Genomic DNA, 27,790 nt, shown 5'->3' with positions numbered 1-27,790 from the left:
GCTAAAAGCCGGTTTAGCCACGAAAACCAACGCAAAGCACCATAAAACATACATAAAGCATGACCCACACAACCCACGGGTCAAGAAATACTATATAATCATATGATTTGTACAGAACAACGCTGAAAAATAAGCCGATAACATGGTGATAGCAAAGACTTGTGGCGGTTTTACGGGTGGTTGATCACATTTAAGCTATGCTAGATTACCTATAGTGTGGCTTAAGAAAACACCCCCACTCAATATTGAATGATCTGTTCTGTTTAGAAACAGCAGGAGCATCAGGGGCGTTTGCAGATAGAAGCCCTCTACAAGCAGCACACACAGGGGATCTCCAGGTGTGACCCCCGTGTTGGGATTCCCAAAAAATAAAGGTTAGTTTTTTTGCCAACTTTGGTACTGTACATTATTACATGTATCGACATAATGTGAAAAAAAATCTTTTGCAATCCTCTCAAAGGCAAAATTGTGTTCTAAGGATTCCTTCTCAAAATCTTTATAATCCTCTGTATAATGGAAATATCTCAGATATTGCAATACTGTCAGGAGACTGCTGTCGCTGTAAAGGTACCTGCACATACACAGCTTCATGAGCGGCTGATGCCAGCCATTAGGTGCTTCTTTGATGCACATTTGACATCACATACAACCTGCACGTGAATCTGCGGCACAGACGCAGAGGTTTGGGAACTTTGTTTCTCATGCCCCTTTGAGCAGAACTATGCTCATGGTTGGGAGAGGTGCTTGGCTTGTGTGCTGGAGATTCTGAGTTGTTTCATCCCCCTGCAACACACTGCACTCACATAAAAGCAAGACAGCATGTCTGCCAGAAAGATGACAATTATTAATTATATTGGCTCTTATTTAGTCTCTTCATGTTCATCGCTTGTTCCCGTTAGGGGTCGCGGGTGACTGGAGCCTATTCCAGTAACTCCAGACTGAAGTGACTATTGCTCAGAAGCTCCTAGGATTGACTCCTTATGACTGGTAAGTACCATAGTGGTTGACATAGGCTCTAACAAAAAGCCTGGCGTCTTTACACGTCTTTAGTAAGTGAAAATATCTTAACATTCTGATTGGCCTTTGTGCTCTGATTTAGTGAGTGAACTCACTCACATAGGTTTCATCTCACAATAAAATGTATTTGAATATCTTCTTCAAATGTCAAAAAGTATAAAATCTTCCACATTGAAATCATTTGTATGGCAATCTTGGACCCCATATACCATTGATGATGTAAGATATCCAGGTCCATATTTGGTGTGGCCAAAAGAGCCAAAAAGCTACATGGAAGTGGTGCCATGGATAATGTGTCTGACTACGGATGAGAAGATTCTACGTTTGACTCCTGGCGAGCTGGCAAATTGGTCAATTGATCAGTGTATTAAAAAAAATTGTGATTGCTACAATGTTTGACATTTAGAAGTCCTATCAAAAGCCTGTCCACTCTACAGATCATAATCAAGTAAAACTATTTTACATCATCTGACTACGGATCAGAAGATTCTTGGTTCCACTCCTGGCTAGCTCGCATGCACTTTTAACTTGAAACTGGTCAATTGATCAGTTTATAAAATAACGGGTAAGTACTATAATGTTTGATAAGGGCTCATTTTGAAGCCCTAAGAAAAGTCCCTACAAATCTTTATCAAGCGAAACTACGTAACTTTTTTTTAATAGTTTGGCCTTTGTGCTTTTATTTAGTCCAACTAACCAGTTAAAACACGGCCTTGATCGTATAGTGGTGAGTTCACTGTGTTATGGCCCCAACAACCCTGCTTTGAATTCGGGTCACGGCATGGTTTAAACCAGGGGTGTCCAAACTGTGGCCCGGGGGCCAAATACAGCCCTCAGACCAATTTTAGTTGGCCCAAACAACAAAAAAGTAATACTTTTTACTGAAAGATTGTTTCAAGTAATACCAAACTAATATTAATGTTCAACTAAAAAAAACTAGGAGGAGTATGAGTTTTTTAAAGGTGCCATAACATGCTTTTTTTCACGTTTCGTAGTCTATCCTAAGTGTATAATTGATAATAATAAGGGTTGTGCAACACCCTTAACATAATAGTTAATAAATATCACCCATACCTTGTACCCCCTCACCAACCCGGAAATGCAAACGGCTTGGTTTGATATTCGCCCCCACCCTTGCGAAGAGCGATCTGGCTCCCCCGCCCAACCCGTGACGTAGTCTCAGAGAGCGTCTGTGCCCCGCCCACCCGTGACGTAGTCTCCGTGTGTGCCCCACAGCTTTAAGACCGTTAAGTGCCCAGCTAAAACGTGTTAAAAACAGAAGAGTAAGTGTCGGTGTAATCCCTCATTCGTCCAGGCATGTTCCATTGTAGAAAAAGCTTCAGTTGTAGTCATCTAGACTCACTTAGAAAAATTTGACTTTTCGACTCTCATCCAAGAGTCATTGTCAATAAGAGAATTTAGGTCGAGAACTCCGATATTTGTACTATTCTGTGGTAAGTCCAGCCCATTGGGAGGAGCCTTCCTGAAGTGGAAAGAGTTGTTTGTTTCAACAGAAACTTACCCTCTTTGTGTCTACTGAGCTAGACTATTCAGCCCTTTAATGGGCTATTAGTCTCCCCTTTGTCTTTGCGAGACCCTGGCTCACTCACCCTGAGTACCTGATTAGCATCTAAATGTCCTGGTACTGGTCCTCTACCTCTCCAGGGGTTCAGTATACCATTGTAGACTACAGGAAGATTGAATCTTAGCCCTCCATTTCTGTTTAAAGAAGGTTTTTCTTTTTTAACAAAAATAGCTTCCTTAACTCCTCTTTCAAACCATCTTTTCTCCCTGCTTAAAATCCTCACCGTCTTCAAACGAGTGATTAGAAGAGTGTTTTTTTTAATGCTTTACACCACTCTGAGGTGAACACATCACTCCCCGGAGATTGGTTCTTTTTTAGGCTCTTGATTGCACCTTGTATTTTACCTAATTTTTGGCTCGAGCCTTCCATGGAATGGAATGCGACGAGACATTGTTCTTGCCATGGTTTCTTATTATTATTGTTTTTCATGGTAAAATTTTGCCACAACTCGGGAATTTTTGACCCCCTAACATTGATGAATGTCACACATGGGGACATAGACGCGATCGGCTCGGCCCGAACTCCAATAAAATGGAGGTTGCGAGAACGCCTGTCACAACAGTGCCGACCAGTTAAAAAAAAAAAAAACATGAAACGCTTCATCTTTGGCCTAGGCACATGAGACTTGGGACAGTGATAGAGCTACCTTTGAGGAGTAAAAGGCACCTGGCAGCATCGCTCTATGATAAACAGGAAGTCAGCCATGTCGAATCAAAGTGGCACCGCCACGCTTGACTTTTTTTTTTCAAAATCGTACTTGTCCTAGGTTTTTTGTCCGATCAAGCTCAAAACAACACCTTTTGCATCTAAAGACATTGACATTTAATAAATAAAGATATAAAGATCTCTAGAGAGTTTTGAAAACAATTTTATAGAATTTGGTCTTGTTTGGGTAAGATTCCCCCTTGTTTTTAGATTCCAGGCTGATCATTTTGATCCACTTTCATAATATCTTTGTTTGGTAAAGAAACTATTTACTGTGGGTTCAGATAACGATCTGATACATTTCTCCTCTTATCTTTTTAATTTCCTGTAGCATTTGAGGATTCCCTTCTTGGCATGTTTTCCCTCACATGGTCCTCTAAGTCCATTGTGCTATGTCTGCCACAAGGATTGAAGACAAATAAATAGGATTTTCTGGAATAGATTGTATATGGACTAGAAAAATGGGATCAATCAGTCCTATATTCTTCATTAATTTACATAACTTCTTATTCATTGCTCCCCCAGTACCCTTTGAGTTTGACACGTCTAATGTAGGTTGAATATGAAGATTCAAATCACCGCCACAGATTAGGGCTCCCTCAGAGTGGTTTGTAATCAGGTCTATAATACTACTATAGAAGGTTATCACCTTCACTCCCTGGTGGAGCGTACACAATCAATAGAGTATCATGAAATCCCATGAGGTGGCATCATTGTGATATCATCCAAAACATAATATTTTCACTTTTGAGCATTTTGAACATTTTAGCACATTGGAATAAAAAATATTTAAATTCTCAGTCTCACTGTTCTATTCTGGTCCGGGTGCCAGATGTCGAGGCTCTCTCAGACCTAACACTAGGGCATCTGTCAGTGGAGACTGTGTAGTTCCAAAGTCAGAACTTTATTTGGACCAGTGACGTGCGGTGAGGTTCAGGGCGAGTGAGGCACCAAAAAAAATTTAGGACAAGCGGGTGTTGAACACACTTTCTCTTGTGTTCAGAGCTGTGTCGCTCACCATTAGGCTATGTTCAATGAGTGACATCAGCAGGTCCGTCTAAAACAACCCGTTCAACTCCGGTGTAGGTCTTTCTTTAGTTATAACCTCTTGCTTTGCTTGAAAATCTAGATTTGTGAAACGTTTTAACTTGGAAATGTAATCGTCCAGATTCTACAAACACAATAATAAGGAAGAAGATAGTGAAACCTGTCCACACACGGCCGGGCTCAGGAGCATGCACGTCCATGCGGCGCATGTAATGCAGCCTCCCCTGAGTGAACTTTTACTGCGGTTTTATAATGAATCTGTGAGCCTAAAACACGCTTCAGAAATAAATTTCATACGTTATCGAGAATATGGAAGCACTGAGCACATCGTCAGGGTGTTTTATTTGTTATAAACAGAGAGAGAGAGAGTGACACATCATTTTGCATTGCACCAGCTCAGTTTGTGAGGAGTGTGTGTGTGCTCCAGAGGCTGAGCAGCTTCAGCCTCCCCCTGTATGTGAACGGCATCTGAACATTTTGACATTCTTATTTGACATAATATGGTTCGATATTGGATTCAAACGGAAAGTGGGTTTATAATACATACCAGATGACAAAATATTAATATTTTTTTATATTTAATTTAATATATATATTTTTTCCCCCCAAGATTGACAGCTGAGGCCCTGCCTCCCCTGCCGCCCCTGAATGCACGTCCCTGATTTGGACAGTCCAGTTTTTCTTTCAATGGAACCAGCTTATGGACCGCTCTTCGAGTGTGAAATCAAGGCAAACATGATCATATTTTTGTGAAATTAAAGTTAATGTTGTTATTATTGTACTACTTTTACTAATTTATAATGCATTTTGTATTGAATTGTTTCAAAAGCCTCCCCTCTGATGGACAGGTGTTGAATATTAGCATTTTTGCCAAAACACATGAAACAATGCATCTGGTTCATCCATTGTAATTGCTATGTCCATAAAAAATAAATAAAATAAAATAAACCTCCATTCGATTACTAGTTCCTAGTAGACGAAAATATAAAATGGAAAAAATGTAGGCATGAAAACAAGGATTCATGCCAAAAACAGCATTGAACCCAAATCCAGATCATATAAAAGATTGTAAAGAGGAGGGAAGTCCATTCCTAATGCAGAGGCCCCTGAACGTGTCCCCACCTGCTTCTGGCACCAATCCTCAGTTTATGTACAAAACAGACAGCCAACATGGGGCATAAAGTCTTAAACAAATACATATCTACAATCATCATTCTCTTCAAAACAACTGAAATGTCTTATTATGTGAGCATTACTTGAACTCACGTTGGTGGTACCATTTCTTTTTCCACGTTATTTCTCTGTGTTTTGCATTTTTCTGAGGAGCATTTCTGCCTCTGCTGGTGTTTTGAGCACACGTTTTTTACTTTTAAATGTCACCTAAAAACAGCTGGGAATGAAAACCCATCCCTCAGTTGTCTCTTCTTGATTTCCTCACAGATGTGGTGAAACCTTTCTCATTGTTGAAGAACCTTGTATGGGATAACCTGGGCAAAGCAGACTCATTTGTCTTTGTACTGGAGGTCTCCTTTAACATTCACGCTCCTTCACATGATGGTAACAAACCTCATTATCAGGCCTTGTGGTTTATCAGCCGCTTGTCTTGTTTTAATCAGGCGATGTGCTCTTTCGATATTAATGGGGGACCGTATAATTCCAGTCCCGGAATCACCTTCTCAAGGAAACTTTCAGCGTTGTCTCCCTCCTCACCCTCTGGGACTTCCACTAGTGAGATTTTTTGGACTCCAAATCCAGGATCTTATTTTTCATATTTTTTTCGCCGTCCGCAGTGTCATTATCTCAGCTTTCAGCTCATCCATCCATCCATCCATCTTCTGCCGCTTTTTCCGGGGCCGGGTCGCGGGGGCAGCAGTCTGAGCAGGGACTCCCAGACTTCCTTCTCCCCAGACACTTCCTCTAACTCCTCCGGGGGGATCCCGAGGCGTTCCCAGGCCAGCCGAGAGACATAGTCTCTCCAGCGTGTCCTGGGTCTTCCCCGGGGCCTCTTCCCGGTGGGACATGCCTGAAACACCTCCCGAGGGAAGCGCCCAGGAGGCATCCGGAAAAGATGCCCGAGCCACCTCAGCTGGCTCCTCTCGACGTGGAGGAGCAGCGGCTCTACTCCGAGCTCCCCCCGTGTGGCCGAGCTCCTCACTTTATCTCTAAGGGAGCGCCCAGCCACACGGCGGAGGAAACTCATTTCGACCGCTTGTATCCGCAATCTTGTTCTTTCGGTCACTACCCAAAGCTCATGACCATAGGTGAGGGTAGGAACGTAGACCGACCGGTAAATAGAGAGCTTTGCCTTTCGGCTCAGCTCCCTCTTCACCACAACAGTCCGATGCAGCGACTGCATCACTGCAGCCGCTGCACCGATCCGCCTGTCGATCTCACGCTCCATCCTTCCCTCACTCGTGAACAAGACCCCGAGATACTTGAACTCCTCCACTTGGGGCAAGGACACCCCACCCACCTGGAGAGGGCAAGCCACCTTTTTCCGGTCGAGAACCATGGCCTCGGATTTGGAGGTGCTGATTCTCATCCCAGCCGCTTCACACTCGGCTGCAAACCGTCCCAGTGCATGTTGCAGGTCCGGGTTTGATGGAGCCATCAGGACAACATCGTCTGCAAACAGCAGAGATGAGATCCTGTGGTCCCCAAACCGGACACCCTCCGACCCCTGACTGCGCCTAGAAATTCTGTCCATAAAAATTATGAACAGAACCGGTGACAAAGGGCAGCCCTGGCGGAGTCCAACATGCACTGGGAACAGGTCTGACTTACTGCCGGCAATGCGAACACAGCTCCTGCTCCGGTCCCTGTATGACCGGAGCACCCCCCAAAGGACACCCCGAGGGACACGGTCGAAAGCCTTCTCCAGATCCACAAAGCACATGTGGACTGGTTGGGCAAACTCCCATGAAACCTCGAGCACCCGATGGAGGGTATAGAGCTGGTCCAGTGTTCCACGACGGGGACGAAAACCACTCTGCTCCTCCTGAATCCGAGGTTCGACTATCGGTCGGATTCTCCTCTCCAGTACCTTGGAATAGACCTTACCCGGGAGGCTGAGGAGTGTGATCCCTCTGTAGTTGGAACACACCCTCCGGTCCCCCTTCTTGAACAGAGGGACCACCACCCCGGTCTGCCAGTCCAGAGGCACGGTCCCCGAACGCCACGCGATGTTGCAGAGACGTGTCAACCAAGACAGTCCTACAACATCCAGATACTTGGTATACTTAGGTACTCAGGGCGGATCTCATCCACCCCCGGAGCCCTGCCACCGAGGAGTTTGCGAACAACCTCAGTGACTTCAGCTTGGGTGATGGATGAGCCAGCCTCCGAGTCCCCGGTCTCTACTTCCTCTTCGGAAGACGTGACTGAGGGATTAAGGAGATCCTCAAAGTATTCCTTCCACCGTCCGACGACATCCCCAGTCGAGGTCAGCAGGCCTCCACCCGCACCGTAAACGGTGTTGGTGAGACACTGCTTCCTTCCCCCTCCTGAGGCGCCGGACGGTTTGCCAGAATTTCTTTGGTGCCGACCGATAGTCCTCCTCCATGGCCTCCCCGAACTCCTCCCAGGCCCGGGTTTTTGCCTCTGCGACAGCACGAGCCGCGGCTCGCTTGGCCTGCCGATACCCGTCGATGACCTCCGGAGACCTACAAGCCAGAGTGGCCTGATAGGCCTCCTTCTTCAGTCTGACGGCATCCCTTACTTCCGGTGTCCACCACCGGGTTCGGGGGTTGCCGCCACGACAGGCACCGGAGACCTTGCGACCACAGCTCCGAGCAGCCGCATCAACAATGGAGGCGGAGAACATGGTCCACTCGGACTCAATGTCCCCAGCCTCCCCCGGGACATGGGAGAAGCTCTCCCGGAGGTGCGAGTTGAATACCCTACTGACAGAGGGCTCCACTAGACGTTCCCAACAGACCCTCACAATGCGCTTGGGCCTGCCAAGTCTTTCCGGCTTCCTCCTCCGCCAGCGGATCCAACTCACCACCAGGTGGTGATCGGTTGACAACTCTGCCCCTCTCTTCACCCGAGTGTCCAAGACACGCGGCCGGAGGTCAGATGACACGACAACAAAGTCGATCATTGACTTCCGGCCTAGGGTGTCCTGGTGCCATGTGCACTGATGGACACCCTTGTGCTTGAACATGGTGTTCGTTATGGACAATCCGTGGCTAGCACAGAAGTCCAATAACTGAACACCGCTCGGGTTCAGATCGGGGAAGCCGTTCTTCCAGATCACCCCTCTCCAGGTGTCACTGTCATTGCCCACGTGGGCGTTGAAGTCCCCCAGTAGAACAACGGAGTCCCCGGTCGGTGCACTGTCCAGTACCCCTCCCAAGGACTCCAAGAAGGCCGGGTACTCTGCACTGCTGTTCGGCCCGTAGGCCGCCACAACAGTGAGAGACCTGTCCCCCACCCGAAGGCGGAGGGACGCGACCCTCTCGTTCACCGGGGTAAACTCCAACACGTGGCGGCTGAGCTGAGGGGCCATCAGCAAGCCCACACCAGCCCGCCGCCTCTCCCCGCGGGCAACACCAGAGAAGTGGAGCGTCCAGCCCTTCTCGAGGAGATGGGTTCCAGAGACCAAACTGTGCGTGGAGGTGAGGCCGACTATATCTAGTCGGTATCGCTCAACCTCCCGCACAAGCCCAGGCTCTTTCCCCCCCAGCGAGGTGACATTCCATGTCCCCAGAGTTAGTCTCTGTGTCTGGAGATCTGGTCGCCGAGGCCCCTGCCGTCGACTGCCGCCCAGATCTCTCTGCACCGGCCCCTTATGGATCCTCCTGCGGGTGGTGGGCCCACGGGAGGGCGGCCCCACGTCGCTCTTTCGGGCTGTGCCCGGCCGGGCCCCGTGGGGTAAGACCCGGCCACCAGGCGCTCGCCATGGACCACCCATCCCAGGCCTGGCTCCAGGATGGGGCCCCGGTGACGCCGATCCGGGCGACGTAAACTGCCTTGTTTGTGTTGTCATCATAGGGGGCTTCTGAACCGATCTTTGTCCGACCCGTCACCTAGGACCTGTTTGCCTTGGGAGACCCTACCAGGGGCATGAAGCCCCCGACAACATAGCTCCCGGGATCATTCGGGCACTCAAACCCCTCCACCACGTTAAGGTGTCGGTTCAAGGAGAGGAGCTTTCAGCTCAATTTGACTTAATTATTTAACCATTGCTGCATAATGATTATTTCATAAGACATGTATTGGCGACTTATGAATCTATTTAGCAAGAGAGAGAAAGGGTAGTTTGAAGAGAAACAATCGCAAATGCTCTTCAAAAACCCTGTTCACATAATTGACTTAAATAAATTTACAATTGAAAGTTAAAGCAACGATTTACATGTTTATTACAATGAATAATTTAGCCTCTGACATTTAAATTAGCTTTGTGTGGGACTAGCAAATAGGGCACCCCCCGAAATGTATTTTATTTCATGTTATAATTTATTTAATATCATAAATTGTGTTCAATTTGCTAAGATTTGCATTAGTGTAGTTTCTACGCCACACCACAAGGGGTATCATCTCCGTATCTGGGGTGTCTGCTCAAAGTAAAACTGTTTCCTGTAACAACAGAGAGCATGACATGGACATTGACAAATGTTTGTCTTTGTTACAGGTAAAGTGGTAAAACAAATGTTTATATGGGACCTGGGAACATGAATAAGGCAATAGTGGGACAGTTTAGGCCGAAATTGTCTTTTAAAATTATGATGTTGAAGCCTGGTTGTTGTTTTATTGTAACTTGTGCTATGCTAACATTAGTATGCTAATATGCTAATTAAAACAAAGGGGATCACCAGGAGTTAAAAATGACACTTTTGCTTAATCTAAAAACGTTCTAAGTAAACAAACACAATGTCTGTCACAAATTTGTTTATGTATATTATATTTTGTTATTTTATTATTATTTTTTGGCTATTGTGCATTAGTAAAAGTAGAACTGTTTCCTGTAACAACAGAGAACATGACATGGACATTGACAAATGTTTGTCTTTGTTACAGGTAGAAATAAATAACAATGAAAATACACTTTGAGCCTCATATTTGAAGTGTGCATTGGGTGCAATTTGCATTAATCAGAGCAATTCCATTTTAATTGTCAATATCTATGTATATATATATATTTTTAATGTATAGGGTTTTATAATAAAGTACATTTCTCACAAACACATTTTGATGATAATATAGTAAGTGAATCAGATGCAATATAATTTCTTTAATATCAAAATCAAATAAGAAACAAATTAAATGAGAAACAAGGCAATGCAAACCATTACAATCCTCTGACTGAAATTGTATTATGGTATTAAGTAAATAAGATAAGATAAGATATTCCTTTATTGTCCCACATGGGGAAATTTCATTGGTGCAACGCAGGAAGATACAGAGGTAAGGGAAGAGGCCATCACAAAAAATAGATGACACAAATTTAGAATGACGAAGATCAAGTCACAAATTAAATCTCTTTCCAAGTTCAGGCAATACTTTCTTCTGTTGAAATATTTGAGCAACTAAAAATTATTTCTCAATGTTTTGTGATAAATTGGCCTTGGTACACTAGGTCAGTCGCCCCCACAACATCCTACAACAAATCCTACAGCTGTGAAATGTGCTGCTTTTACAAATGTTTTTTAATTTACAAATGTCTGTGTGGCTTTTCACATTTTTATTTGCTTGATTTTTTTGCCCAGTGTATGCTTGGTAATTTCCCTAGTGTCATGTCATCAATTACAACCAGGAAGTGACATTAGAAACCTAAAAAATGTGCTATTTTATGATAAGGTTTTTGCAATTTTAAGCAATATTCTAAATATATTTATCTTAACTGCTTTTTAATTTAATTAGTCTTTCAACCTGTCAGAGGAACTTTAATATGCATTGTCCATTAAAATAAGTACTTAGAGGGAAGGACATTCAGCAAATTTCCTTGATGCCACTCAGCTTGTTAGCCTTTTCAAACACAAATAAATAGGATTATCTTAATAAAGTGAATCTATATTTTTTATTCTCCAATCACAAATTACACACTGATATACAATAGTCAAAATACATCTCCCAGGATTCATCATTTGTTAATTTTGTCTTATCACTTTGAACTTTGTTTTGTGGTACTCTGTGAAGGTCTCTCCATTTGTTCGAAAAGTTCCCCACAAAGCTAGAAAGGCCCTGCTCCTGCTCTGCTTTTAGAAGTACATTTTCCTCAATAAATGGTTCTCAATGCCAGCCTTGGGGACCATCTCCAGACCATAACCTGGACTCTACCTGTTTTGTACCTATTTATGTGATCTGATCATATGCATACTGTATTAATTTCAGCATTGCAGTTCATATTGGGAGCTGTCACAAGGTAAACACCACTACTGATAAGTCCTGATCACTTATAATGACTCTTCAAAAGCCCTGGATCTTTTTGAGTCTTTTTTGAGTCTAAGGGGAATTTGGTCATTTGCAGAATGTATCGAAATCCCTGTATCAATAAATTCTTAATGTACAGATAACTCCAGGTTTAGCTCAACAGGGAAAGCGATAGTTCAGGGTGCAGATAATCCAGGACTGAGACACTCTCTGACCTTAATTTAGCCATTTTGTTATTTTTATATTTAAACTTTTTAAAGTCATAGATTGCACGGTTTGTGGTGTTTAGAGCATTTATTCAACAGCAGCAGTTTCATGTGAAAATCTGTTATTTGTGCAGCGCTGAGGCGGATCCCTTCTCTGCGCACTGATTGGCTGCTCTGGCTGTCTGTCACATTCACTCTTCTCTATCTCTGATTGGATAGTGGCTCTCTTTACACGGTGACTCATTGGTTATTTTTGATGAAGTGGTGTATGATTGGCTGCATGTGGAAAGTGGGCGGGAGCGTAGCAATTTGCTGTGTTTAAAGCAGACGGAGCACTGAGAGGAGCACGCCATACGATCTGACCATAGAGCCAACAAAAAGGCTTTTTCTACATCATCTAACTGATGTTTTGCAAAAAGTGTAGGGTATAAATAAGGAGCAAATGGACTGGAAAAAAGAGGCATCCAGAACATGTGCTGAAAGTGTCACACTTTGAATAAACAACGACATGAAAGCAACACGATGATTCAAATGATGATTTCATTGTGGTTGTCAGTGCATCAGTGGCTAAAGCTAAAGCAGAGAAACTACAGGACAAACAGGAGCTCATTGACGTTAAAGGTAAGACTGACTTTTACTTTCTACAAACATTATACAAACTAAATCATATCAGCAGTGCAAGTGCAAGAAACACAAATGTTCAAATCATTTATCAATCATAAAGCAAGAGACTGTTATTTCAAACAAAATTTTACTGAAGTAAACGTGTTGTGTCAGAGAGTTACCGCATGATGTTCATGAAAAAGTTACTCAAATAAATACTACCACCTCTGCTGTTCTGTTTTCACAAGCCAGAGAAGACCATGATCTTTCTTCTTTTTTTTTTTGAGGGTTACTGTATGTACAGAAAATACAGTATTAGGGGCACTAAAACCACATCATATCATCAGCGGAGCCAGGGCCTGGCTTTGGGGTCGAGCCCTGGATCTTTTTCCACAAGCCCCGGATCTTTTTGTTTCTTAAAAATGCTTTATGTCATCACTAAGTGGTTAGTACAACAGGTAGCGCTTTGGGGATCAGGGTTCGCATCCTGCAGTTTGTTCACTGTAATCATATCGTTCTTTTCATATCTAAATGTTTTAAAAGTGAAACGTGTAATTTCTATTTACCCGTTTCATTGATTTGACCATGGAGCTGACATGCTCCATGGTCAAACATCATTTAACAGAGGTTTTGCAAAAAGTGAAGGGCATAAATAAGAGCAGATCGATTGGAAAGACATTCAGAACTGAAAATTCAGAAAAGAGTTGAGTCACAATGTTTTTGACTTGAGGCTTGATCAAATGAATTACGACTTGGGACTTGACTTGGATCCTCGTGACTTGAGACTTGACTTTTATTGCAACAAACTGGAACACGTCCCTCCCCACTTCTCTAATTGTTACCAGGACATTTGTGACTGACCATGGCCAATCCAGTTACATGTCTACCCGGAGACATTTTGAGTTATTCACATATTCTGAAAGTGTGAATTCAAAGCTTTCCAATGATGTCTCACTCATGTAGATCTGATAATATTTGAGTAAGTTGTGGTCATTTGAATGTATACAACTCTCAAACCCATTCACTGAGAAAACGGCTTCCAAAGTTTCTCACCGGAGTGAGCCCAGAGTCACAGGGGGGCTCATTTGCATCTCATTGAGATAAGCCCTCCCCCCTGTCACACTGACACCACCTTCCCCCTACAGCTGTCACTGAAGACTCAAGAGGAGTGTTGTTATTGATGTAAACTGGACTTGAATCAGAATTAGAAGTTACTATATTAAAATGGAAATACTTTGATTACAAAAGGCCCTGAATAGAATCAAAGAATCAGAATGAGAATAGGGTTCATTGCATTTGTCGGTAAACATAATTCACAGGTGATTCAGTGCAACACAAACAACACAAGATAAGATAAGATAGCCTTTAATGTTACAACGCAGTAGATACAGGGGGAAAGGACAGATAATTTATAGGAAGTTTAAAAAACACCCTCAATAGAAGAACTCTTATAAACAGATGCCAGGGCCAGGTATACGAACTGCAACATATGAGATAATAGACATCATAGGTACACCATCAGAGTCCAATTACGTCCGCAGCCTCTTTTGCACATTCGTCTTCTGTGCTGTGACTCTCGGCGCTGGGCATGTGATGTCTTTTGCCTCGTCAGCACAGAAAGGCCTGATTTTTTCATGCAGGTAGGTCTGCCTGTCACTGTTAAATCCAGGTGGGACCAGGACATGGAGATTGTCAACCGGAGGCAGAACAGCTGTAGTGCGTAGTAGCTGAAATTCCACTGGTTCTGCTCCACAGTGACTTTTCGCAAGCACCACACCTGGCATCAAAGCTGTAAGCAAATAACAGGACATTTAAGAAATGGCTAACTATTTCACATGAAACACTCATTAACTATTTTTTTTTTGTTTGAATATAAATACCTGAAGTGCTGATAGCTCTTGATCTTTGGAAGCCGTCTGAAGAAGGGACTCAGATGCTTCTGCCAGTCGAAGTTCTTGACGAACACTTTGCCATCCGCCGTTCCAATAAGCTGTGGGATATTGAGGTGACTCTCAGGAGAGCTGTTTTCCACTACCTGATGACAAGGGCGACAATGTAAAAAAAAATTAGAGCAGAAGAAAAATATCTGCACTGAAGTTTTGCCAGGCTAATGTTTACACATTACAGTAGTCAAATAACATAAACTAACCTCAGCGATGTCTTCCAAAGTGTCAACCCTGGTCTTCATGTATGCTTGCTTGATAAGTCCAAAGCCACAATCAGGGGAGAATTTCGTGTGGCCAGCAATGAGGAAGTGGATGTCCATTGTGTGGTGAAGCATACCACAACATGTGGTATGCTGCCTGAAATTGTTTTTGTTTTGGCCACTGCAGTTGTCACAATGAAGATCCACGTATTTTTCTCCAACCCCGAAGTTGTTGAAGAAATGATGCATGTAGCTTATGACTTCATTGCTTCCCTTACTTGACGACATGCCTTCGTCAATCAGGAAATTGACCTGCTTCTGCATCCCTTCACAGGAGACACCAAAAAGGCCACATTTTCGTGGAGTCAGGAAATACATTGGCCCCGGCTGCAGAGGGTTGGACGGAAAGTGTACCTGTAGTAGGCAGAGAGAGAGAAAGGAGATTAGATTAATACATATGACATTTGATTAAGACGTATATGTCTCTATAATTGCTATTCTGCATTTGCACTATTAGTAGTACCTGCTGTGCAAAGTCGAAGCTGTAATGCATCCTGATGTCTTTGCTTGCTGGCGGTGAGGGTCCGAAAGACAGCACATTAGATTCTGTTGTCAGTCTGCAGGCAGCAATCAAAGTGTTGTAAAAAGTCCTCTCGCTGTGCACGCTTCCTCCTCAACCGTGGTGTTGCTCCATTTTCATCATAGTGTTTAATTATGTCAGTCAGGGTGTCTTTGCCAATTCTGAAAAGGGGGAAAAAAAGGATTAGGGTTGACAGTAATATGGGAATAACACGCTTCACGTGGCTAGCTAGCTTGTGATATCATGGCTCACCAGGTTTAGACCAAAACAGGCACTCAACACAAACACGACCACAACAGCACACCAAAACATAACTTTCAAGCGTGTTTGTGATGCCATTTATTCTGTATTATTCACATTCTGACGTTTACATCGTATTTAAGACTTAAAATGCGGAGGAGCGGGACACGGCCGGGGCTAGCGGCGCTACGTGGCTAGCTAGCTTGTGATGGCTCAACAAAACAGGCACTCACAACACAAACACGACCACAAAAGCACACTAAAACAGGCGTATTTAATATTAATCATTACTTACGCCATGAGGAACAGGAAAGTACTTCTGCAGACTTCCGTGCCTCCTATGAAAAAGCTTTTCCGGGCAAACTTGCGCTTCTTCTGGGGCTTTTTCGTGGACGTCGTCAGCTCAGAAGTGACGACAGAACGTCTGTTTGCTTCCATATGTCCGATAATCCTCATATCCTGCCACTCTCTTTCTGCTGCTAATGAGTCGCTCCGTAGCTTGTACATGAGTTCTGGAGTGAGTTTCCCGCTACACGATTTGCTTGAGAGTAGAGAATTTTCTTTTCTTCTTGAGTAACATTTGCAGTCAAAGTTACGGATCTTTTCCAACTCTTCGTTCTCTCCTGCAAAAGTAACCGTGGCTATAGCGTCTGTTATTTCACGCTCCAGCTCTTCGGCGTGACCGGGCGCTCCTTCCTCTGTCCAAAACCCATCTTCCTCCTCATCTAAGGTCAGCCGTAGACTAGGGATATTTTCCAGCTGGATGAAATCGCACTCTTCATCTGTGACCTCATCTTCAGATTCAGAACTTAGATAGTCATCTGGATAAGCGGACTTTTCGCAGAAATAATCCAAAAGCGTAGAGCTGTAACAACCTCTGTTAAGCTCCGAAGCGATAGCAGAAGGATCCATTTTTCAACTGATTTTACACAGTGTGTGTTACGTGTCCCTGTGTTGCTGCTTATCATGCTTCTGGCGGCTCAGCCCATTGGCTGACTACAATAGCGCAGCTGTTCATATGGAAATGCGGTCACACCCACTCTGCACGTCCAGAGAGCGCCCGAAAACACCACATTTTAAACGGCTTTATTTATGCTTTTAATGCTGCAAATACTGTTATCTGATACATCGAATGACTGGTCCATATCTTCAACTTTCACATAATGCAAAAAAACGAAAATTACAAATTTGGGGAAAAAAAAGTAAAATGCTGTTTTTCTCAGTTTCACCGAGGCCGACATGGTCCGGACAATTGCCGTGGCGAGTCACATTTTTTAAGTTCAAAAAGTTACTAAAAAATGTCATTCATTTTCTACCTCTTGTTCCCGCTCAGGGTCGCGGGTGACTGGAGCCTATCCCAGTGACTTTGGGCTTTAGGCGGGGTACATCCTGGACAGGGGCTGTATTTGGAAATGTGGTGTAATGACTTGAAAGGCCTTGAAACTCAAAGACTTGGACTTAAGGACCTTTGACTTGGGGCATGACTTAGCCTCAAGTCTAAGTATAGCCCAAGTCTAACAATATTCATTTTAATTGCCCCCCATCTTTATTAAATATGACCTCTAGAATGTTGTGATGTCAGATCAGGAAACCCAGCAATAAAGGCTCTATTTGTGTTGTCCATAAACGCATCTTTACAGTTTTTTAGCAGATTTATTTTAGTGTTCTAGCTTATCGTGCAGCTTCTGACCAGGCATGGATTTGGTGTGTTTCAGTTCAGACACAGTTCCATGCCTCTGGTCCAGCACTGTTTATGAATGGAGCTTATGTAAACACAGGGAAGGTCAGATGTGCATGCTGTTTGCAGTTGGCCCTCCGGTGATCTCTATGTGTGAGTATTTAAAACAATTGGATGGAGCCTACAAGCTGCTGCCGCCTCTGCTTGGACTGGGCTATAAATATCCCGGGCCAGTGAGGGGGACGGAGGCCATATTGGGAGTGTGGTGCTGTAATGAGCAGCGTTAGGAGTCATTAAAGACACCGATGTAATGGTGAGCATATGGCCCCGCACCTGCTCCAGTCCTGTTCTGTTTGATTAAGGACACCACGACTTATTTAGAGCAGACGCCTCACACTCAGACCTGCCTTAGCCTCAGCACACTCTCTGTTGCACATCAGTATATGACTTTCTCCCATTTGTTCCTAGTGGTGGAAAGTAACAAAGTACCCACACAATAGTGTACTTTTGAAGCTTTAAATTTGTTATTGTATATATTTTCGCTTAATTTCTCAGCAAAAATGAAAGAATTAAGTCTTAGGAAGAGCTGTGTGCAATTTCACTAGTAGTAGTAGTAGTAGTAGTAGTAGTAGTAGTAGTAGTAGTAGTAGTAGTAGTAGTAGTAGTAGTAGTAGTAGTAGTAGTAGTAGTAGTAGTAGTAGTAGTAGTAGTAGTAGTAGTAGTAGTAGTAGTAGTAGTAGTAGTAGTAGTAGTAGTAGTAGTAGTAGTAGTAGTAGTAGTAGTAGTAGTAGTAGTAGTAGTAGTAGTAGTAGTAGTAGTAGTAGTAGTAGTAGTAGTAGTAGTAGTAGTAGTAGTAGTAGTAGTAGTAGTAGTAGTAGTAGTAGTAGTAGTAGTAGTAGTAGTAGTAGTAGTAGTAGTAGTAGTAGTAGTAGTAGTAGTAGTAGTAGTAGTAGTAGTAGTAGTAGTAGTAGTAGTAGTAGTAGTAGTAGTAGTAGTAGTAGTAGTAGTAGTAGTAGTAGTAGTAGTAGTAGTAGTAGTAGTAGTAGTAGTAGTAGTAGTAGTAGTAGTAGTAGTAGTAGTAGTAGTAGTAGTAGTAGTAGTAGTAGTAGTAGTAGTAGTAGTAGTAGTAGTAGTAGTAGTAGTAGTAGTAGTAGTAGTAGTAGTAGTAGTAGTAGTAGTAGTAGTAGTAGTAGTAGTAGTAGTAGTAGTAGTAGTAGTAGTAGTAGTAGTAGTAGTAGTAGTAGTAGTAGTAGTAGTAGTAGTAGTAGTAGTAGTAGTAGTAGTAGTAGTAGTAGTAGTAGTAGTAGTAGTAGTAGTAGTAGTAGTAGTAGTAGTAGTAGTAGTAGTAGTAGTAGTAGTAGTAGTAGTAGTAGTAGTAGTAGTAGTAGTAGTAGTAGTAGTAGTAGTAGTAGTAGTAGTAGTAGTAGTAGTAGTAGTAGTAGTAGTAGTAGTAGTAGTAGTAGTAGTAGTAGTAGTAGTAGTAGTAGTAGTAGTAGTAGTAGTAGTAGTAGTAGTAGTAGTAGTAGTAGTAGTAGTAGTAGTAGTAGTAGTAGTAGTAGTAGTAGTAGTAGTAGTAGTAGTAGTAGTAGTAGTAGTAGTAGTAGTAGTAGTAGTAGTAGTAGTAGTAGTAGTAGTAGTAGTAGTAGTAGTAGTAGTAGTAGTAGTAGTAGTAGTAGTAGTAGTAGTAGTAGTAGTAGTAGTAGTAGTAGTAGTAGTAGTAGTAGTAGTAGTAGTAGTAGTAGTAGTAGTAGTAGTAGTAGTAGTAGTAGTAGTAGTAGTAGTAGTAGTAGTAGTAGTAGTAGTAGTAGTAGTAGTAGTAGTAGTAGTAGTAGTAGTAGTAGTAGTAGTAGTAGTAGTAGTAGTAGTAGTAGTAGTAGTAGTAGTAGTAGTACCCTTTTTTGAGTTTTGAATAAAATGTGTGTATTGCCCGTTTTTGGTTATACTGTCCTCAGTGTCCTGCCATTTGGGCTTATGTTCCAGACAATTCAGACCCCGCGCTCTGTCTGTGAGTGGGCTTTTAGCGCACATCCATGTGTTAGACGGTATTATTGGTCATGGGACGTAGAGAGTATATCACTGCAGTGAATGTCGCACGTCTCACAAACACACACACACAGGAGCCACTGGGAACAACGAGGGAGAGAAGCATATGTTGCTCGTGTAGGACACATGATCTGACCATCGTGTAAACCATGTAACTTTTTTTTATAATAGATAAAAATGGTCTGTTAAGGCATATTTCGTTCATAGAACTTAGTTTTAGCGGTTCAAATGATGAGAGAGCGCTGAGAGGCCAGTGTACAGAGGGGAGGGGCCAGTGGACAGAGGGGAGTGAGAGAGGACAGAGGGGAGGGGCCAGTGGACATGGGGGCTTGAGAGGGGACATACTGTCCTCTCTCACTCCAGTGGACAGTTGGGAGTGAGAGGGTACAGAAGGGAGGGGCCAGTGGACAGAGATGATTGAGAGGGTAAAGAGGGGAGGGGCCAGTGCCACTGGTGCAAGAGGGGTCCAGTGACTCTGCATTAGGTCTGAGATCAGATTTCCACATAAATGAAGTAACCAGTCATCCTTGAATGTATTAAACTGTCATGTTTTATATCATATTCGTGAATAGCATGGAAAAGTATGACATGTTTTGTTTGTTTGTTGAAAAAATAAATGTATACTGTGTTACAACAATGTTCTGTGGGTACAGAACATTGTTGTAATCCTCGCCTATTGAATAATAATCGACTCTTTATCTTTATACTGTTGACCAATTGTAGGGCTATACCCTATTCAAAGACAGTAGCCTATAACCTAAAGGCTTACATTGAATTTACTGTATTACATCACGCCCCATCTGCCCCACCATGTCCCCCCAAATCTGCAGCGTGCAGCGTGCTGACATGATCTCAGCAAAGACCTATCCTCAAAAGACATGAGTCCAGACGTCCTGGTGCAGGAACCTTTCTAACAAGCACACTGGGGGGGTGAACAGGGGGATCTGATGAAAACTTATTTTATTTTATGCAGTAATTCAATTAAAATAATAGCATTTGGATTTGTATACCAATGAAAAATCACCAGTTAAATAGTTCTAGCATTGTTTTGTTTTAAAGTTGTAATAGCATTGGCGTATATCGCAATTTAAAAAAAAAAAAAAACAGCCTTAAAGCATTTGGGCATGAGTAACAATAAATTGGTCAGAATTTACCACAACAGGCCAAGCCAAGCATTAATAAGAATAAAATGCACCAAAACTTAAAAGCACTCCTGCTTCGGACCAAATCCCCACATTTGAATTAATATAGACAAATAATAAGTTAGTTAGCTAAGATAGCTAATCCTATTGACCAGCCCTGGTTTCAACTGGAGATAAGTTTAAAAAACATGTAGCCTATGATTAATCCTGGTGTATCCTGATGTATTTAATGGACATCTATCCTTTACAGTCACGGTAACGCTTAAGACTACAGGTCAATGCAGGTGGAGGTCCAGCACGTTTTAGATCACAAAAGACCAATCACCTGTGTGTTCACTGACACATGCGCCACAGTTGCTCCTAATGAAAGATTAAAAAAAAAATGTAATACAATTTAAAATCAATTCTTTGGTTTATGGGAAACTGGTGAAGTGAAAATGAAATGTGTGTAATATACTCAAACTCTAGCAGCAGTACTGAGTCCAGCTTAAAGAGTATTGCAGTAATCGAGTTGACTTCAAATAAAGGCATGTTTCTCTGTATCACACTTGGATAAAAGACTTCTGATCTTAGAAATGTTGTATGGGTGGATAAAAGCACTTTACCTGATATTTAAAATATGTTTTAAGATCAGGGTCAAAATGTACAACTCCATTTTGACATGCTCAGTGAAATTGAAAGACAGGAGATTGAAACAGTGGGCCCGTGGGCCCACCACCCGCAGGAGGATCCATAAGGGGCCGGTGCAGAGAGATCTGGGCGGCAGTCGATGGCAGGGGCCTCGGCGACCAGATCTCCAGACACAGAGACTAACTTTGGGGACATGGAATGTCACCTCGCTGGGGGGGAAAGAGCCTGAGCTTGTGCTCCCGGTTGAGCGATACCGACTAGATATAGTCGGCCTCACCTCCACGCACAGTTTGGGCTCTAGAACCCATCTCCTCGAGAGGGGCTGGACGCTCCACTTCTCTGGTGTTGCCCGCGGGGAGAGGCGGCGGGCTGGTGTGGGCTTGCTTATAGCCCCTCAGCTCAGCTGTTGGAGTTTACCCCGGTGAACGAGAGGGTCGCGTCCCTCCGCCTTCGGGTGGGGGACAGGTCTCTCACTGTTGTGGCGGCCTAACAGGGCCGAACAGAAGTGCAGAGTACCCGGCCTTCTTGGAGTCCTTGGGAGGGGTTCTGGACAGTGCACCGACCGGGGACTCCGTTGTTCTACTGGGGTACTTCAACGCCCACGTGGGCAATGACAGTGACACCTGGAGAGGGGTGATCGAGAAGAACGGCTTCCCCGATCCGAACCCGAGCGGTGTTCAGTTGCTAGCCACGGATTGTCCATAACGAACACCATGTTCAAACACAAGGGTGTCCATCAGTGCACGTGGCACCAGGACACCCTAGGCCGGAGGTCAATGATCGACTTTGTTGTCGTGTCAGCTGACCTCCGGCAGCGTGTCTTGGACACTCGGGTGAAGAGAGGGGCAGAGTTGTCAACCGATCACCACCTGGTGGTGAGTTGGATCCGCTGGCGGAGGAGGAAGCCGGACAGACTTGACAGACCCAAACGCATTGTGAGGGTCTGTTGGGAACGTCTAGTGGAGCCCTCTGTCAGTAGGGTATTCAACTCGCACCTCCGGGAGAGCTTCTCCCATGTCCCGGGGAGGTTGGGGACATTGAGTCCGAGTGGACCATGTTCTCCGCCTCCATTGTTGATGCGGCTGCTCGGAGCTGTGGTCGCAAGGTCTCTGGTGCCTGTCGTGGCGGCAACCCCCGAACCCGGTGGTGGACACCGGAAGTAAGGGATGCCGTCAGACTGAAGAAGGAGGCCTATCAGGCCACTCTGGCTTGTAGGTCTCCTGAGGTCATCGACAGGTATCGGCAGGTCAAGCGAGCCGCGGCTCGTGCTGTCGCAGAGGCAAAAATCCGGGCCTGGGAGGAGTTCGAGGAGGCCATGGAGGGGAACTATCGGTCGGCCCCAAAGAAATTCTGGCAAACCGTCTGGCGCCTCAGGAAGGGGAAGCAGTGCCTCACCAACACCGTTTACGGTGCGGGTGGAGCCCTGCTGACCTCGACTGGGGATGTTGTCGGACGGTGGAAGGAATACTTTGAGGACCTCCTTAATCCCTCAGTCACGTCTTCCGAAGAGGAAGTAGAGATCGGGGACTCGGAGGCTGGCTCATCCATCACCCAAGCTGAAGTCACTGAGGTTGTTCGCAAACTCCTCGGTGGCAGGGCTCCGGGGTGGATGAGATCCGCCCTGAGTACCTAAAGTATCTGGATGTTGTAGGACTGTCTTGGTTGACACGTCTCTGCAACATCGCGTGGCGGTCGGGGGCCGTGCCTCGGGACTGGCAGACCGGGGTGGTGGTCCCTCTGTTCAAGAAGGGGGACCGGAGGGTGTGTTCCAACTACAGAGGGATCACACTCCTCAGCCTCACGGGTAAGGTTTATTCCAAGGTACTGGAGAGGAGAATCCGACCGATAGTCGAACCTCGGATTCAGGAGGAGCAGAGCGGTTTTTGTCCCGGTCGTGGAACACTGGACCAGCTCTATACTCTCCATCGGGTGCTCGAGGGTTCATGGGAGTTTGCCCAACTGGTCCACATGTGCTTTGTGGATCTGGAGAAGGCTTTCGACCGTGTCCCTCGGGGTGTCCTTTGGGGGGTGCTCCGGGAGTACGGGGTCCGGGGCCCTTTGCTCAGGGCTGTCCGGTCCCTGTATGACCGGAGCAGGAGCTGTGTTCGCATTGCCGGCAGTAAGTCAGACCTGTTCCCAGTGCATGTTGGACTCCGCCAGGACTGCCCTTTGTCACCAGTTCTGTTTATAATTTTTATGGACAGAATTTCTAGGCTCAGTCAGGGGTCGGAGGGTGTCCGGTTTGGAGACCACAGGATTCCATCTCTGCTGTTTGCAGATGATGTTTTCCTGATGGCTCCATCAAACCCGGACCTGCAACATGCACTGGGACGGTTTGCAGCCGAGTGTGAAGCGGCTGGGATGAGAATCAGCACCTCCAAATCCGAGGCTATGGTTCTCGACCGGAAAAAGGTGGCTTGCCCTCTTCAGGTGGGTGGGGAGTCCTTGCCCCAAGTGGAGAAGTTCAAGTATCTCGGGGTCTTGTTCATGAGTGAGGGAAGGATGGAGCGTGAGATCGACAGGCGGATCGGTGCAGCGGCTGCAGTGATGCGGTCGCTGCATCGGACCGCTGTGGTAAAGAAGGAGTGGAAAAAGGTGGCTTGCCCTCTTCAAGGTGGGTGGGGAGTCCTTGCCCCAAGTGGAGAAGTTCAAGTATCTCGGGGTCTTGTTCATGAGTGAGGGAAGGATGGAGCGTGAGATCGACAGGCGGATCGGTGCAGCGGCTGCAGTAATGCGGTCGCTGCATCGGACCGTTGTGGTAAAGAAGGAGCTGAGTCGAAAGGCAAAGCTCTCAATTTACCGGTCGGTCTACGTTCCTACCCTCACCTATGGTCATGAGCTTTGGGTAGTGACCGAAAGAACAAGAACGCGGATATAAGCGGTCGAAATGTGTTTCCTCCGCCGGGTGGCTGGGCGCTCCCTTAGAGATAAGGTGAGGAGCTCGGCCACACGGGGGGAGCTCGGAGTAGAGCCGCTGCTCCTCCACATCGAAAGGAGCCAGCTGAGGTGGCTCGGGCATCTGTTCCGGATGTCTCCTGGGCGCCTCCCTCGGGAGGTGTTTCAGGCATGTCCCACCGGGAAGAGGCCCCGGGGAAGACCCAGGACACGCTGGAGAGACTATGTCTCTCGGCTGGCCTGGGAACGCCTCGGGATCCCCCTGGAGGAGTTAGAGGAAGTGTCTGGGGAGAAGGAAGTCTGGGAGTCCCTGCTCAGACTGCTGCCCCCGCGAACCGGCTCCGGATAAAGCGGAAGAAGATGAATGGATGGATGGATAGAATGTTTATACAAAAAAGAAGTCGGATAATTGATCCCTGTAGAACTCCCAGAGGAGTGGTAAATGGTCACATTTATATAGCGCTTTTCTACCGTCAAGGTACTCAAAGCGCTTTACATCAAGGAACCAGTCACCCATTCACACCACACATATACGCAGACACAGGGGGGCAAGTTGGGTTAAGTGTCTTGCCCAAGGACACAACAGCAGTATTCACATGAGGCAGCTGCGATCGCACCGCCTACCTGTACTCTACCACCTGCACTCTACCACTGAGCTACTGCCGCCCGTGAAAGGATCTGATTTAAAGTTGCAGATTGCCACAGAGAGTTGAGCTGTAGCATGCTCGTGCAGGAGCTTTGGTGGTAGACGTTCTCTCCAGGGGATCAGTGAGGGAGCGGATGAACTTGTGCATGTGCATTTAAAAAAAAGGACTAACAGTCAGGGGGTGCACGGTGGCAAAGGCCACATGATCTCTCTGGGTGGAGTCTGTATGTCCTCCCCGTGTCACCATGGGTTCTCTCCGGGTTCTCCAGCTTCCTCCCACCGTCCAAAGACATGCATGTGTTAGGTAAAATTGGCAACTCTAAATTGGCCCTAGTGAATGAATGTGAGAGTGAATGGTTGTCTGTAATGTTTATGTCTCTGTGTTGGCCCGGCGACGAGTTGGCCACTGTCCAGGGTCAAAGTCACTGGGATAGGCTCCAGTCACCCGCGACCCCGAAAGGCAACAAGCGGTAGAAAATGAATGAATGAATGAAACAGTCAGGGATTTCTAAAATTATAAAAAATCCCCCAAGTGAAGTAATTTATCTGTGAACAATTTATATTATCAAGATGAATGTTGAAGTCTTCTGAAATAAGAATTGAGCCATATTAAATTATGGATGACAGATGGGATCTGCAACTTTCCCACCTAGCAAAGAGTATGTACCAGGAAGCGTTAAATACCTGAGTAGACGGACACTTTTTAGATACTTCTGTAGGAATTAGTGAATATGCTTGCTGTGGGCCAATAGGAACCATTGTGAACGGTGAGAGAAAAATCTAGTCTATTATTCTTCACACGATTCAATAAGGAAAATCAACCATCAAATTATTGAATGTTGCTTTTGAATATCTGTACTTAATATGTTTTAGAAAGCTGTGTAAAGAGGGGAAGTGGCTCAAATGGTACAATTCTGGTTTATCATGTAAGAAGTAGGAATCTCATTCTTTATTTTTCCACTGCGGTCTGGGTATTGACTCAAAGCAACCAGCAGAAGGGCAATTACCAACTGTAAACATTGATACACCAGCACAGAACTAGGAGTTTAGGAAAAAAGACACACTCAAATGCTGCAAAGAGTCTCTGTGGCACAATCGAGCAGTCTATTAACCAAGGGTTTGGTTGGTGGTTTGAGCCACAAGGGATATAGTCTTAAACAAAGCTGAGAGGAAAAAGGATCTCTACAGTGCCGGAAATAATGGTGGGAATGTACTTAACTATTGGTGCTGAGTCTTTCTGTTGGTATTTTTTTTTACCGCAGTTGATTCACTTTTCCAAAATAAGATGAGAAACTGTCAAATAAGTCATATACAGAGAAAATTGGCCAAATCCAAAGCACTATTTCCTTCCTGCTCCTATTCCGTAAAGGAACCGTCACTAGTCTGCACTATTACAGGTTTAAAAAAGGAACTACAATCACAATTGAACTTGTGTTTCCAGAGCTTTAACCTGCAAATGATGATTGCCAAGGCAAATAATACTGTATTTATTTGTAGGAACTGACAACACAAATGAGAGACTCATTCAAGGCTCATTTTGTTTTCTGATTGCAAAATTGTCTTGAACCAAAACACCACATTACAACATCAACAATGTGGACATTTCCAATGTTTATGTGATTAAGAATAAAGCATTGAAATTGTAATCAGCAAAAGCTATATTTGATTAGAACATGTTTACTTCAGATTGGTTTATGACGTTTTAGATTTTAAAGTGGAGCAAAAACCAAGGGCAAATTTTGCTTATGAGACCAAATAAATATGCAAAACAGGGCAATTATACCCCAACACGCAACATTAGAGGTGGAAAAAATGTAAAAGATACTGTTTGGATGGAGCCATTTTGTCGGTTAATAATTTGCATCTACAGATGGTTAAGACTGGTTTGAAAGTGTGAAAACTTAGCTTAAAAGAAGGAGGAAAAGTTTGTTTCTATAAGAATTCCATAACCTTACTTTAACCAAAAGATAAACTAAAAATCACATTTGATAATCTATGGCATGAAGATCTCCTCCAAGTGAGAAAATAACAAAACAAAACAAAATACTAGACACAACTAAACACTAAACACAAAAATACCCCAAAACACCCAAATTGCCACTCAGCAACAACCTTAGTAGTTTATTTTACTTTATGTTGATGGGGGAAAACGGCCATGGCGAATTCTCGTGCAGTCATTCACGAATATTCATTGCGAGTCCTGTTTTCATAACATGATGTCAAACGACAGAGAGGGTACATACATTCATATTTGCCTGTAGCTTTTTCTGCACCTCTCCACCAATCTTCCTTCTACTCCTACGATGTTTTAATCAGGAGAAATCACGAAGGAAGCTGAAAAAGCTGATTATAAAAACAAGCCATACGTCCTCATCAGAGCAGCGAGCGTCTCCGGTGTGCCGAGCGCAGAGTGGAGGGGAGCGGGGGCATCATTTGCGCTGATGCTTTCATTTTGCTGTATTGCTGCCATTAGCGCCATAATTGTGTGTTGTAATGTCCTGGAGAGGCTGTGGCAGCAGAGGCATCAACACCTCGCACCTAGGGCCCCTGGGAGCCCGTGGCTTCATACCACCGCACTGTGAAGTGTGAATACAATGTGGACACTTCATTGACCAAATATTTCACACATTTCTGAACACATTTGCAAGACATATTTAAGATGAATTCCAGATGTATTTAGTATAAAATGTTGAAGTAAAACAATGTACCTGGGTTTATGTGTACAATACAATATATTATAAATGTATTCCCACCGGGCACTCAAAGTACTTTACATAAATTGTTCTATCATTTGTTGCACATCAAGGTTCAAGGATTTTGTGTTTGTCTTCCTTTGCATACATTTAGTTTGGACCAATAGGTCAGCTGCACATAAACAGAGACAAATAGACACAAGCACAAAAAATGGCTAAAGACTCTTTGCAAACAGAACGCCTGCATTCTAAAGACTGGTACTGTACCATGAGTTGGCTCTAATAGTGCATTCAGACCAGTGCATTCAGTGGCATCCAAATGTGTGCTGGATGCCCAAGTTTGACACCTGTACATTTGAAGACAGCTATCCTGATCTGAACCCGAGTGGTATGTTGCACTTCTGTGCTAGGCACGTATCGTCCATAACCAGAATCAGAATCAGATTCTGCCTGTTGCGGTGACAACCCTCGAACCCGGTGGACACCGGAAATAATGGATTCCATCAGGCTGAAGAAGGAGGCCAATCAGGCCTCTTTGGCTTGTGGGACTCGGGTTGTTG

This window comes from Eucyclogobius newberryi, unplaced genomic scaffold (assembly GCF_026437365.1).
Source record: "Eucyclogobius newberryi isolate DKJ021-1_F unplaced genomic scaffold, fEucNew1.0.hap1 SCAF_17, whole genome shotgun sequence".
Lineage (NCBI taxonomy): Eukaryota > Metazoa > Chordata > Actinopteri > Gobiiformes > Gobiidae > Eucyclogobius > Eucyclogobius newberryi.
The sequence above is the reverse complement of the archived record's forward strand: the minus strand, read 5'-3'. Positions refer to the sequence as shown.